General features: G+C 51.2%; 1 protein-coding gene across 2 annotated transcripts in view; it reads right to left on the bottom strand.

Annotated features, from left to right (window-relative positions):
• Window positions 1–13603, bottom strand: part of Tent4a (terminal nucleotidyltransferase 4A) — a 51388-nt gene extending 37785 nt beyond the window's left edge. For both annotated transcript variants that reach the window (XM_008834575.3, XM_017798555.2), the window contains exon 1: window positions 13374–13603. The gene's annotated coding sequence lies outside the window, so the exon portion shown is untranslated. The remainder of the gene's footprint in view (window positions 1–13373) is intronic.
• Window positions 13604–13609: the final 6 nt, after the last annotated feature.

The following is a 13609-nucleotide window of genomic DNA, read 5'->3' as shown; positions in this document are numbered from 1 at the left end:
CTGGGCCAAGCCAACAGTACTGTCCTCCCAGTCCTCAATCACCTGAGACCCAGCAAGATGACAAAAAGGACCTTATAAACAAGAGCAACCGGACAGGCTAGACAACTGCCATGAATTAGAAAGAAAAGACCATAATTAAGAGGAGAGTAAGAATCTGACTGGCCCAAAGGTTTCCACCAATATGCCAGTTCAAAGAGCAGCTGTAACTCAGTGTTCCAACTATTTGCTGAGAACCTACTATGTGGCAGGCAGGCACTGCAGAGCAGCAAGCAAGACAAGACAAGACAAGGCCCTTGCTTTCCCCACACTCTACCGGAAGGAAGCTGCCACAAAGAGGGGGAGACATATAACAACAACAGAAAGAGTTATGAAGAAATCCATGGTGGTGCATGGCTGGGTATGAGACTACTTCAGGATGAGTGGTGAGGGGTGGTTAACAAGGAGCTGGTGCTGAGCCTGGGACACAGCAAAGCTGTCCGGAACCGTGAGGTCTGGGGCAAGGAGACACTGGAAGGCAGTAGCAATTCCTAGACAGCAGCAGAGACCTGAGTGCTGCTGAGTCTCCAGGGGCCATTTCACAGAATCATCAAGAGGCCACCAGGCCATCAAGGAAGTCCAGTGGCAAGCCAAGACCATGGAGCACTTGAAAGGTGAAATAACTCAACACACAGTCCAGGTCCCAACTGACCTGCATCTCTGCTGCTTACCATGTGGTACCAACAAGCCACAGAAAGGTCATCCCCAAGTGGCACAGCCAGACTTTCAGACCTGTAACCAGAGAGTTTGGCTCCCACAGAAACATGTAACGGGTCAGTGTCAAGACAGGCAGAGGGGGACAACATGCTGCACACAGGAAGGGAGAGGGAGGACGGTATAAGGAACCCAGAAGGAAAAAATATTAAAGATCAAGAGAAAGCCATCTCTATAGAGGTTGGGGAGGGCCTGTCCCTAAAGCAGGGGTTTAAGACAACAAGCAGAATGGGGGGTCACAAGGGGCTGCTGTATTTCAGTGACAGAGCCAAAGCAAGCAGCATCCAGGGATGGACTGCCATCCAAACACTGCCACCCTGCACCCCAGGAAAGTCAAACCAGCAACACAGAAGCAAGGGAAGGGTAGAGCCTCTCCCTGTTCTGCAGCCTGACCTCAGCTTACAATGCACAGGTGTCTGGGGTCCTGGAAAAGCTGCCTCCCAGAGAGGCCTGCATGTGGACAGAGGGGGCTTTTGAACAGACGGATGAGAAGACTCCGTTACCTGCCCAGAGGGGCCACGGTCCTCCCTGAAAGAACAAAGGTGGTGGCATGGTTCTGAGGTGGGGCCACTCACAGGCCCGTTGGGTGCTATGGGCTTCAGGGAGTGCAGTCCCCATCCCCTCTTCTTTGAACACTTGCCTGTTCCATCCCCACATAGGGGCCTGGCAGAGGCTATTGTGCAGACAGGGTGAAGAGGCACCAGGCAGGGTCTCAGACAAGGAAAACAGAGGCTCACAGCAAAGCAATGCAGACCCCAGCCGGAGGACATGGTAACACCTGGGCACACTCTGTGGCAGCACTGACTGGAGGACATGGGACAGCAGAGGGGCAGTGCACCCTCAGCAACCCTCCCTACAACCTGGAATCCATCCAGATAAAGTACTGAACACAGGACTGATGCTCAGCGAGGGCTCAACTGATGCTAGTGACAAGCAGCTCCAAAACAGAGTTCCACATTCACAGCGATGCAGACAGCGGGAGGTCAGGAGGGGCAGAAGCAGAAGCGCTGACCTAACCCAGAATGGAGCACGTCAGTCTCCGCAGCACGGCCCGCGCTTAACCCCGTCAGGCCCCCATCAGTCTGCACTCAATCTCGCCACATCTCTTAGCGACGCCCCTTCTGACGCTGCACATTTCTCACTGAAGCAAGACAAATAATTTACCAAATTTTAAATGAAGATTCTAGTGAATTTTGTCGATAGTCATGTGTCATCTACAGGAACTTATAGAAAATAACATTTGTAAGTGTTGTCGCCTAATCATACTGGCTATTTCTGGGTGTGGGATTGAATGACTTTAAAGATTTGTTTCATTTTATGTGTATGAGCATGTGTGCCTGGTGCCCAGAGAGGCCAGAAGAGGGTGTTGGATCCCTTGGAACTGAAGTTACCAATGGTTGTGAACTGCCAAGTGGGTGTAGGAACTGAGCCCGCACCTTCTGCAAGAGTGAAAGTGCTTTGAAACTGCGGAACAATCTCTAGCCCAGAATGAATGACTTTCAAGTTTCTTCTTTGGAGAACATGACTCAGGACTAGCGGCACACACCTTTAATGCCAGCACTTGGGAGGCAGAGGGAGGCAATCTATGTGAGATGGAGGCTAGCCTGGTCTACATAGTTCTAGGCCAGCTGGGGCCACAGGGAGATCCTGTCTCAATCCTCCCCCAATCAAAAGAATATGAATCTGTTTCATAAAAAACTCATTTTAAGGGGCTGGAGAGATGGCTCAGCGGTTACACTGACTGCTCTTGAGGACCCGGGTTCGATTCCCAGCACCCACATGGCAGCTACGAACCTACTGTCCTTAACTCCAGTTCCAGGGGAATCTGAAGCCCTCTTCTGACCTCTGGGGCATTGCATGACACAGGTGCACTCACATACATGCAGGCAATACACTCATACACATAAAATAAAAATTTTTTTTAAAAAACTTATTTTAACATTGGTGCCAGGAATGTTGGCTCACACCTCTAATCCTGGAAGCTGGGAGGTTGAGGAAGGAGAATTGAGAGCTACACCATGAGTTCCAGGCAAGCTGGCAACTCTATTTCAAAATGAACGCCTTAATAAATAAGAAGTAAATACTGATGTTAAACGTTCTGAGAAATAATCTCCCGGGTAGTTAACAAGGAAAGAGGCTCAGCATCACACAACAGAGCTGTCACCAGTAAGGATGTAAAGAGCCACTCCCCAGCTGGCAGGACACAACTCCAAGTCCTGCTATTTGATTTGGGAGAAGCTGTGCTCAGTCTCACTGGGGGAATCTGAGCCCTGACTGTGCACTGTCTCTCAGAGGCCAGGTGAGCTTCATGGTAGCACCTGCCCTCTCTCTCCTGAGGATCCATGTGTCACTCCTCAAGTCCTAGAGACTGGAATTCAGTCACTGCTTCCTTCCACCCTTACATCTCTGTCAAGTTCCTCTCCACACTTCTCCTAGCTAGAAAGTGGGCCAGGGAATCAGAGCCCGATTCCCCTGCCAGCTCTGCCCTACCAGCTGTGTGACCCTGAGTGGACTGCTTTGCTAGTGCTGTATCTCCTGGGAGGGTGCTAGGAGGCAGCAGAAAGCATTACTTAAAGGGACAGTGGTCACCAGGCCCAGCAACGATAACGACTGTGGCAGGTGACTGCCAGGTGGGAACTAAGGAAGAGGGAACACCCCTGTTAAGGGAACCAGTAAGTGGTCCTTCCCTCCCACAGACCTTTTCCTTTCTGGGTCTCACTCTCCTTACTCAATTCCTTAAGCCTCCGTTCCCTGCCAGCCTTTTTCCTGCAGCCATGCTCAAGAACTGGTTCAGAGTGTGCTCTAAGCACTAGGACCTTCCTTCTAATCCTGCTTCCGTGCACCCATCAGTCTCTGATGACTCAGTGTTTCATATACCCATGACCTCCAGACAGATCATCTTTTGCTTTTTTCCATGAGGTAACTGGTAGACATTCTTTGCATTTCACAGCCCATGCAAAGTACCTTTTTTGTTTTTGAACACCATGGCACAGTTCTTCAGTTTATAAAATGCTACTTAAAGTTAGAGGAGATGCCTGTAGCCTATAGTCTTTCTCAGCTGCATGGTGCCTCCTGCTTCTGAAATCAAGTGCTCCCACTCCCTCCCTGGAAGGCACTGGTGAAGCACATGGACTTCCTAGACAAGGAGGCCTGAGTTTGGGCCTTGGTTCTGTTATTACCTAGGTGACCGTTGGGAGAGATCTGAGCATCTCCTCAAAATTAATTTCTGTCCCTTTAAAATGAGCTTGGGAAGATGGACTGCAAGGATGCAGGGACACCACCTATAGGCAGTGCCAAACTCCCAGCAGCAGGACCACTACCGTCATCCGGCCTTGTTTCAGGGGTGGTAGGATAAAACAGCGCACCAGTCAACAACTCACCAGCCTTCCCACCTCTGGTAGAATGCAGCCTCCCTCCCCCAACCAGCTGCTTCCTCTAGGCCAGCTCTGGACAAAGTCTGAGAAAGCAAGCTCTGGTCCTAGTGACACCAGCAGAGCATCTCTCTGTTTCCCCTCTGCACAGAAGAACCACAGGCAGGGCTAACCCTCAGGGCAGCAAACGCCTCTTACGAACATGTGCTGGCTCCCTTACTAGCATTAACACTGGCTGGCAAGCACAAGGGCAGCCCTCTTTGGCAGACCACATTAGCCTGTCTACTACGTTTGTGGTAAAACACAAGAAATGTTGCTCATTTGTGACTATGACCTGGGAACTCAAGGAAGAAAATTCTACAGTGTCAGCCTCCAAGAACCCTGTGCATGGGAGTCACTGAGTGATGGAGCCTAAGCAAGCTGTCCACACTGGAAGAAAGCCAACGAGGACCAGCAGGAAAGCACACACAAAACACCAACAACTATGCTCATCTGCATGCTGGGCCAGAGCTTCCCGCTGGGAAGCTGCTCCACGTCTCACTCTGCCTACCTTGTGCTTCCTATATTATAAAAATACCGGCCTCGTAAAAGATTCGTGTTGGAGTCTCAGAAACAATTTCTAGAGCTTTCTCAGCAGCAACTTGCTGAGTAACACAGTTTTCACTGCTGTTTGAGTTTCAATTTATTTCAGCAACTCACTGAACCAAAGTGTGCTTCAAACAGAACCCAAAGTTGCAAAAGGTCAGCACTGTACAAACATATGGCCATTTAAATTTTAACTAAGATAAGGGCTCATATTGATGCTTAGTGGTAGAATGCCTGTCTAGCAGGCTCAAGGCTCTCTCAGTCCCTACCCCCACAAAATAAATCGATAAATCAAATTTAATTTCAATTCCGTCACTTTTCCTGGCCACCGTGAAGGTGCTGCTGGCACACATGGCCCGTGGCCACTACCCAGGACAGCAGGCATAGCATGCTGTGCCTCTGCCACCCAGTGCTGCCTCACTCCTAGTCCTCTGCTATGTCTTCCCTCCATGTTCACTGGACGCTGCTGTGGAAGCAGCTCAGAAGAATGTCTCATCTCCTTCCACTCACTCCTTCCACTGTAAGCACAAGACTAAAAAGGCCACAGCCAGCCTCATACCATCACACACCTGAGAAATGCCTGGGGGGGGGTGCAGCCTCTCGGAAACTGCAGAACCTACATCATGAGGTCTGTCAGTGCACTGGAGGACATATCCACAACTCTTGGGAGCATCGGCAGTGGTGTCTGACTGAGCCCACATCCTGCCCCCTCTTCTAAGACTTAGAACTTTGATCTTTAACTTCTCCAAGAGAAAAATTTTGGCCTGAGAAAGATGGCCATATTTGAAAATAAATAAAAAGAGGAAGGCTCTTCCTCTTGGCAACAAGAACTAATTTTGGGTTTCCATTTCCCGAGACAGGAGAAGAAAAAGGGAAGGAGCAACCTTTTTTTTCTTTTTTTTATATTTTATTTACTATTTTTATTTTATATGTACAAGTGTGTTGCCTGCATGTATGTGAGTGCACCCATGTTGCGCAAAGCCGCAGAGGTCAGATGAGGCCTTCGGATTCCCCTGGAACTGGAATTAAAGACAGTTCGTAGCCACCATGTGGGTGCTGGGAACCAAACCCGGGTCCTCTGCGAGAGCAGTCAGTGCTCTTAACCGCTGAGCCATCTCTCCAGCCCCACGGAGCAGCTTTTTTAACCCTTGCACAACAGCTCACAAGATTCTGTGAGGTGGCCATCACAGGCCCTGCTTCTCAGGTGTGGAAACTGAGGCACAGGAAATAGAACTCCTGGTGAAACGAGGCAGATCCAGACAAGTGAGTATTTGCCTGGGCTAATGCAGCAGACTCTTGGGCCAAGTGCAAGCTTTCCAACATGGGAAATGGGTTTGAGGTAAGAACACCAAAATAACAACTCTCTGTTTCCCTTAACTGACCTCAGCCATTCCTATGAGTACTAGGACTGCAGGAAGGCCACACCCACTGCTGTCACTCAGGAAATCAACGCCACCTGAACCCACAGTCATGCACAGCAGCATATGTAGAAAGGCAAAGGAGGGCTGGCTGCGAGCCGGGGGAGAAAGGCATGCTACCTAAACTCAAGGCCATCTCCACAAGGGGACCTCCTACAAGGGGACCCCTGCAAGTGCTCCCATCTAGTTAGCACTGTCAGCTGGGAAGCTACCCAGGCGTAGATGCAGCCCAACCCATGCTGGCTGTCAGCAAGTGGGTGCCAAACCCTGAAGACCAAGACACAACTGACCAGCAACACTCAACAGGTGATCCAGTGAATCTTCATTATTTTCCAAGTTTCTTAACTTTGTTGATATTAATTTTGTTAAATAAAAATGTTACTAAATGGGGCTGCCTTCCAAATAGGCCATACATGTTTCTGCATGCTTCTGAATAGCTTTATCCTCCATATGGCAAGGCTTTAACCACACTTTAGAGAGGCAAACTGCAACACTTTAAATCACTTCAGTGTTGAGAATCAAATCTTTGAAACATCTTAGTTGAAGTTTAGTTCTGAACATCATCCAAACTTGCCTCCCCTCACCTGCTCACACAGATTGATGGGTCCTTTGCGCCCTACGGTTTCCCTGGTGCTGGGAGTCCAGGCCAGGAGTCAGTGGAAGCTCACTCCACGAGAACCAGCATGCAGATGAGGGCTCAGGAAGGGACAAGGCAAAAGCCGTGAGGGGTCCTGATGCTGCTCCTGGTGGTGGCAAAACGTGCTTGGCAGCTGAGGCCCTCGGCAAGTCACGATTCCCATGATCCTGGCTTGCAGATCAAGTGTTGCCCACATCTTTTGCAAAGCAACCACGGGCAGGATCCTTTGTAACTTATCAGTCCCCAAGATCCACATGCACAGGAATGACAGCCTTCCTGTGCTGACCAATGCAGGACACGTCACGGCTGAGACTCTTCAATCACTGTGCAGTCACGTGGTTCTCCTACAAGCTTTTCTTAAATGGCTTATGTTAAAGAACAACATGTCGGGCCGGGCGCACACCTTTAATCCCAGCACTCAGGAGGCAGAGGTAGGCGGATCTCTGTGAGTTCAAGGCCAGCCTGGTCTACATAGTGAGTTCCAGGACAGCTGGGGCTACAGGGAGACCCTGTCTCAAAAAGACCGAAAAAAAAAAATCTAACATGTCACAGCACAGGAAGTCTGGGAGCCCAACCTCAGTGTTGGACAGTCAAGCCAGAGAACAAGACTGGCAATATGAAAGAATCATTGCAACCGGCTGAAGTCCAGGTAAAGGAGGCAGTAGTGGGTGGGACAACCCGGCCTCACCAGCTATCCCCACAGCGGGGTGCTTTTCCCAGGGAACAACGCCTGCAATTGTGGTAGGCAGCACCCATGCCTGAACCTGGGACTCTGATGAGATGCTACACGGACCACCTACACTACATAGTCTGAAGAAGGCAGGCTGTCTGAGCTGGCCTGCCCAAGACGAGCCCTCAGAAGCAAAGGGCTTCCTCCAGCCAGCAGGAGACACCACAGCACCTTACTGGCTTCAAGACGGAAGGAGGAGCCCAAAATACAGGGAGCCCAGAGAGAAGAGAGTGGCCCCGGCCTGCTGGCAGCAGGAATCAGGAGCCCCGGTGCTGTAACAGGAACGTGCTTGTGGACGGGTCCTAAAACCAGAGGTGAAAGCAAAACATCTGATACCTGGACCTCTGCCTTGTAAGCAAGAGTGGAGTGGAGAAGGCAGTCAGCCATCTGTGATGTGACTCAAAGATGTTGGCAGGTATGTGCCTCGTTCCATATCTCTAGCTTGTAGAACTCAGCTACTGAGAACAGAAAACTAATGTGATTCAGAACTGTCTAGAGCCAGACGAGGGCAGAGGCCGGCTCAGAAGCTCCCAAGGGGATCACCTACAGGCCGTTTTACCTCAGGACACGTTCTCAGGGGTAGCCTTCTGGGGTGGGTGTCCCACCCAACTATGCTGCAGGAAGAGCAATGCCAAGCTGCCCAGCCTCAGAACCAGCCTCTTCACAGCAGTACTAGCCCATGGCAGGCTCTGGTGACAACCTGAGAGAGTGGCCACCCCCTTCAGCTTAAATTCTGGCTTCATCATTAGAATCACATTTCTAAACTTGAGCATCTAAGGTTGCACTCTTACCCACAACACTTTTTTACTTCCCAGTTAGAAAATCTGATCCTGAGCCTTACAACCTGTCCAAGGCCCAGCATGCTGCTGCCCAAGGTTAGTTGTTCTCCTGCTCCCACAGGCCAGTTGCGTGGATCCACATAAGATGATGACCAATGGGGCTGGAGAGATGGCTGGACTAGATTTGGTTCCCAGTGCCCACGTGGTGGCTAACAACTCTAGTTCCAAGGGATCGGATGCCCCCTTCTGACCTCCTTGGGCATTCTACAACATAGGTGCACTTACATACATGCAGGCAGTACACTCAAACACATAAAAATATAAAAGATGACCAAAAGTTCACATTTGTGATAAGAAATAGCATAGACTTTGGAAATAAAAGTATTTAAATTATGCTCTTTACAATATTCAAAGGGCTGCAGATGGCTCAGCTATTAAGATGACTTACTACTCTTGCAAAGGACTCTCACAGAGAACCTGGGCTCAGTTCTAGGACTCACACTGGGCAGCTCACAACCACCTGTAACTCCAGTTCCAGGGGCCCCAATGCCTTCTTCTGGCCTCCTTGGGCACCTGCACACATATGGTGCACATAAACTCTCAGAGGTACATACATACATACACATACATTAAAAATAAGTGATAGCTTCCCTTTTGCGACCATGGCTGGAGTGGTGCCCACCAAAGTGAAGTTCAGTGCCTGTGTGACTTCTGGCAGAAGCAAGAACCAAAAAAGGCATTTCAGTGCACCTTCTTACACTGGGAGTAAGGGTACGCACCTCCCCTCTTTCCAAAGAGCTGAGACAACACAGTGTTCAGTCTCTGCCCATTCGAAAAGGTGATGAGGTTCAGGTTGTAGGACGGCACTACAAAGGCCAGCGGATCAGCAAAGTGGTCCAGGCTAACAGGAAGAAATACGTCAGCTACAATGAGCAGGGAAAAGGCTAATGGTACAACTGTCCACAGGGGCATTCACCCCAGCAAGGTGATCGCCAGGCTAAAGCTGGGCAAAGACCACAAAAAGATCCTGGAACGGAAAGTCAAATCTCCAAAATAGGAAAGGAAAAGGGCAAACACAAGGAAGAGAGCGCCGAGGAGACTCGGGGCTGGGGTCTTACGTACGGCCGTCATCAAAATGCCTCAATGAAAGTAAGTAAATGAATGATAATAAACACCAACGATAGTTAAAGTCAAAACTAAGCCACAACCGTGTTGTCTCTGAGTGAAGACAGCACTGCTTTCCACCAAAAGCTCATGGCAGCAAGATTAACAGCCCTGAAGTCTCTTTTAAAAAAAGCACTCAGGGGGCTGGAGAGATGACTCAGCAGTTAAGAACACTGGTTATTGTTGCAGAAGACCTAGGTTCGAATCCCAGCACCCACATGGCAGCTAACAACTCCAGTCCCAGGGATCCGACAGCCTCTTCTGACCTCCGCTGGCATTGCATGACACGGAGGCACTTACCTACATGCAGGCAATACACACATACACATAAGATAAAAATAATAAATAAAATTTTAAAAAAGAAAATGCACTCAAAGCCTTTCATTTTCTGCTTCTTTCCTCCTTGGTGTTAGGAACCAAATCTAGAGCCTGGCACAGGCTAAGCAAGCACTCTACCACTGAGCTACCCTAAGGCCTCTAATTTTTCCAAAGGACCATGTCAACCTGCTTAACGGCCTAGCTTTCCTTTTCCAAAAAGAGAGCTGGCCTTTTCCTGGAAAGCCCTGTCAGCTTGAGCAAGCCATGGTTTATCAGGGATAGCACGAGACTGCTGTGCAGTACAGACACACCTGGAAAGCCTTCACCATGCTCAACTCTGACTTGGGCTGTGGGGGTGTGCAAAGGTTGGGGTCTTCCCATGCCCAACTGCAGTCTTGCTGGAAAACACCAGGAAGGATGCAGCCAAGGGTATGAGGGCCACATTCCCACCCTCCATGCATAGCCTCTTCTTTACCTTTAGGCCTGAGGAGGTTTCCAAAGCCACTAAGACCAACCAGGGCACAAAGCAACTGTCCCGCTGGGTCAGAGGTGATGGCTCAGGGGTCAAAGTGGCTTAAAAAGACAAAGAGAGGTTCCAGAGAGCCTGCCCATTCCTGCCCACATCTCTAGGCCAAAAGCCCAGGCAGAGTCATGTCTGAAGACCACGCACACCATTCCCAAAACAAAGGCTGTCCCGGATCAACTCAAACCGGAGCCCAGAGCAGCTCCCACAAAAGAACTTCATATCCTCCACTCTGAGTTCATGCACGGAGCCTGGTCCTCTTTCACCTGCTTTTTCTTCATCCTACTCAAGGTGGAAAGTAACCTAGTAGTCCCATGAGCCCAGGCTACCAAGCCATTTCCAAGGGCAGAAACTCCTTCCGGGAAAGGACGAAGGGCGCTGGGGCCACATGGGCTACCGGGCAGACACCCAGCTGGGTTCAGCAGGGCTACCTAGACTCCCACCACAACCAGGCAACCACTCGCCCTTTCTTGAGGTCTGCACACAGTCATTTCTGAAAGGTGTATCCTGAGACCAGAAAGTCAGTCAGCAACGTCTCAGCAACCAGCCCTCTGCTGTTTGTTGGCTAGACCACCCTTAGAATACTTACCTTAGTTCTGTCTCTTGCTAAGCCACAGAGAAAGGCTTGGTGCTGGCCTCACATAGCGCTCTAGGCAAGCTGGCAGATGTGACAAGCTTAAGGCAGGTCTCATTCTTGATGTCCCAAGGTCAGTTCACATAAAACCAATGGGCCACATGGACACACTACCACACAGGCCCAGCCCCACTGCTGTTCTGGTTTTCTACTCCCTCCACACCCCTCTGAAAGCGGAGTAGGGAGCAGATGGAGGCACCCTGCCCTCCCAGGCAAGTCAGCTAGCTAGCCAGCAGGCTCCTCCAGGGCTGGCCACCTAAAGGAAGCATGGCACATGCTACCTGACACGGGCAAGGAGCGTCACCAGGCACAGAAAGAGGAGGCTTCTCAGAGCATGGGGTACCACCTCCCCCACATCCCCTTTTTAATTTTTATTGAGCTTTTGTACATTTCATACAACAGTTTTTAATCAAGATCCCCTCCCCCATCCGTGCCCCCCCTCAACAAGGCATCATGTATTCTGCCATACATGTTAAGTCCTATCCAGTAAAGCATTTTACCCAGATGGCCTTGGGTTCAAGTTCATCCACTGGAGTCTATTCAGCCTATCTAGAGCGCTTAAGCAGGGGCTACTCTCCCTCACCCATCAGTAATCAGTCTCCAACAGTTCTCCGGCAAGGCCAGGCCCTCTCCTAAGCCCTGCAGCATACTGCTCTGAAATAAATGAATGGGGAACCAAGACAGGGCTCAGGGCAGACAGTAACACAGCCCAAGCACCACGAAGTTTCAGGCCTTGACCTCTTAAGGATGTGTGTAGAAGACACCATCAGGCTGGGAGGTGGCAGAACCGCATCCCCCTAGCAATGCTGAGAAGGGGCCCAGGCACAGTGCACAGAAGCCACAGGCCTGGCCTGCCTGGACAGGCCCCATGAGGGGTGACTATGACATGCCTGATACAGAGAGAAACACATGGGCCAAGGAGACAGCAACTGATCAATGACTGGACTTGACAGAGGGGGTGACAGGAGCCAAGTGTGCACCAGAAGAGGTACTCAGATGGGGAGCCAGGCTGGGGGTAAGACTGCGTGTCACCTATGCCAACTCTGCCCCTGGAACCTTACCTGGCCACAGTGGCGCACACAGAAATAAGGCAAAGGACAACATAAGCAGCTGATCAGAAGCTTACACTCTCCAAAGAGAACACTTCAAGAGCCCAGCACTTAGGGGCAGATAATACTGCCATTTCTAAAGGAGAGAAGCAGAACTCTGAATGTCAGGGGCCAAATCACTGTCTTACAGCAAAGACCACAGCTCATTTCTTTCCAGCAGAGACTCTGTGTCCATTCCAGTTATGTAACAGTCTGGAAACCTCCCTCAGGTTCACTGCCATCCACTAAAAATCTCCTCCTCACCACCTGCTTCAGAAAGTTGTCCAAGCAAGCTCTGGGGAGAACGAGGCTGAAAGAGACCATGCCCCTCCGGGTCTGCAGTGCATGCTCCAGGCTCAGAGAAGCAGGAGGGCAGGACACCCACTCGCCGGGTGAAACGCAGAAACTGCAGAAACTGCAGCTGCGGCTGTGACCGCCTCACCCCACCCCACCGACACAACTCGCACACACACCCCTGAAAGAGGTACCTGTGTCCCCTCACATACTTCAAACGGAAAAGAAACAGCCCCAAGAAGTTAACTTTGAGAAGGGATCCCAAAGGCTAGCATCATGCCTGTGCAGGACTGGAGTGTCTGCAGCGTTACCACCCTGGGAAACCCTTCTGAGCCTTTTCAAGATCAGCAAGAGTTCAGCCAGCAAAGCTCGAGACCCACAACGAATGGCAAATACCTTGTTTCTGGATTTCATAAAAGGCAAAGGATTGAGTGAACAGCATCACACCTGAGAAGCCTCACCTGGAACAATTCCTAATCACTACCCGCCACCTTCCTGTCATTACAGACATTAAACCTCTCGCGTCCTCTGCTTACGTGGAAATCTTTAACATGGAAACGACACTTTCCAAAGAGTGAGGCCTCAGTAAAATACTGCGAGTGCTATTAGCCAGGTTTCAGAATCCCAGACGATGCTCTTTCGGTCAGAGTCCACCCAGAATTAAAACCTAGCATGCGACCTCGCCCCCACCGAAACCCCTGACTATGAAACCTCATCACTACCTGGGTTTTAAACGGATTTTCTCAAAAAGGGAAAAAAGCAGCAGCATTTGCCCTCACCCTGCCTACACAGCAATACCACCGGATCTAGCGCGCAGGAACGGACCCGAGGTGCTAGCTTTCCTGGCCGGAGAGCCGACAGAGGCGCGCTGCCCCTGGCTCTCCTGTCCCAGTGCTGTCAACCTGGCGAGGTCAGCCTCCCCTGTCCCCATCCCATCCCCGGCCCTCTCCAGCACTCTCAGCTTCAGCTCGAGTCCCAGCCCGGGCCCCGGACCTCTCCGTCCCCTTCTCCAGCCCGGGCCCCGGCCCTCTCCAGTAACCGTCAGCCCCAGCCCGGTCCCCTGCCCCCGAACTCGCACTCACCCCTGGATGCCCGGGCTGTAGGCGCGGCTCTTCCACGGCGTGCCGGGCCGCGCCGCCTGGGCCCCGGGGCCTCCCGCTCCGCTCAGCGCGGCTGCGCGGCTGCCGGACAGCAGGTAGTTGAGGCCGTAGGTGCTGGCCTTGTTCTCGCGTTTCCGCCGGCCCGGGTGGAACTGGTGCTGCGGCGGGGAGCCGGTGGGCGCGGGGCCGCGGGGCCCGCCGTCCGCGAAGCCGAAGAA

Source organism: Nannospalax galili, unplaced genomic scaffold (assembly GCF_000622305.1).
Source record: "Nannospalax galili isolate Female #2095 unplaced genomic scaffold, S.galili_v1.0 scaffold197, whole genome shotgun sequence".
NCBI lineage: Eukaryota > Metazoa > Chordata > Mammalia > Rodentia > Spalacidae > Nannospalax > Nannospalax galili.
Note: the sequence above shows the minus strand (reverse complement) of the source record. Positions and strands in the feature narration are given on the sequence as shown.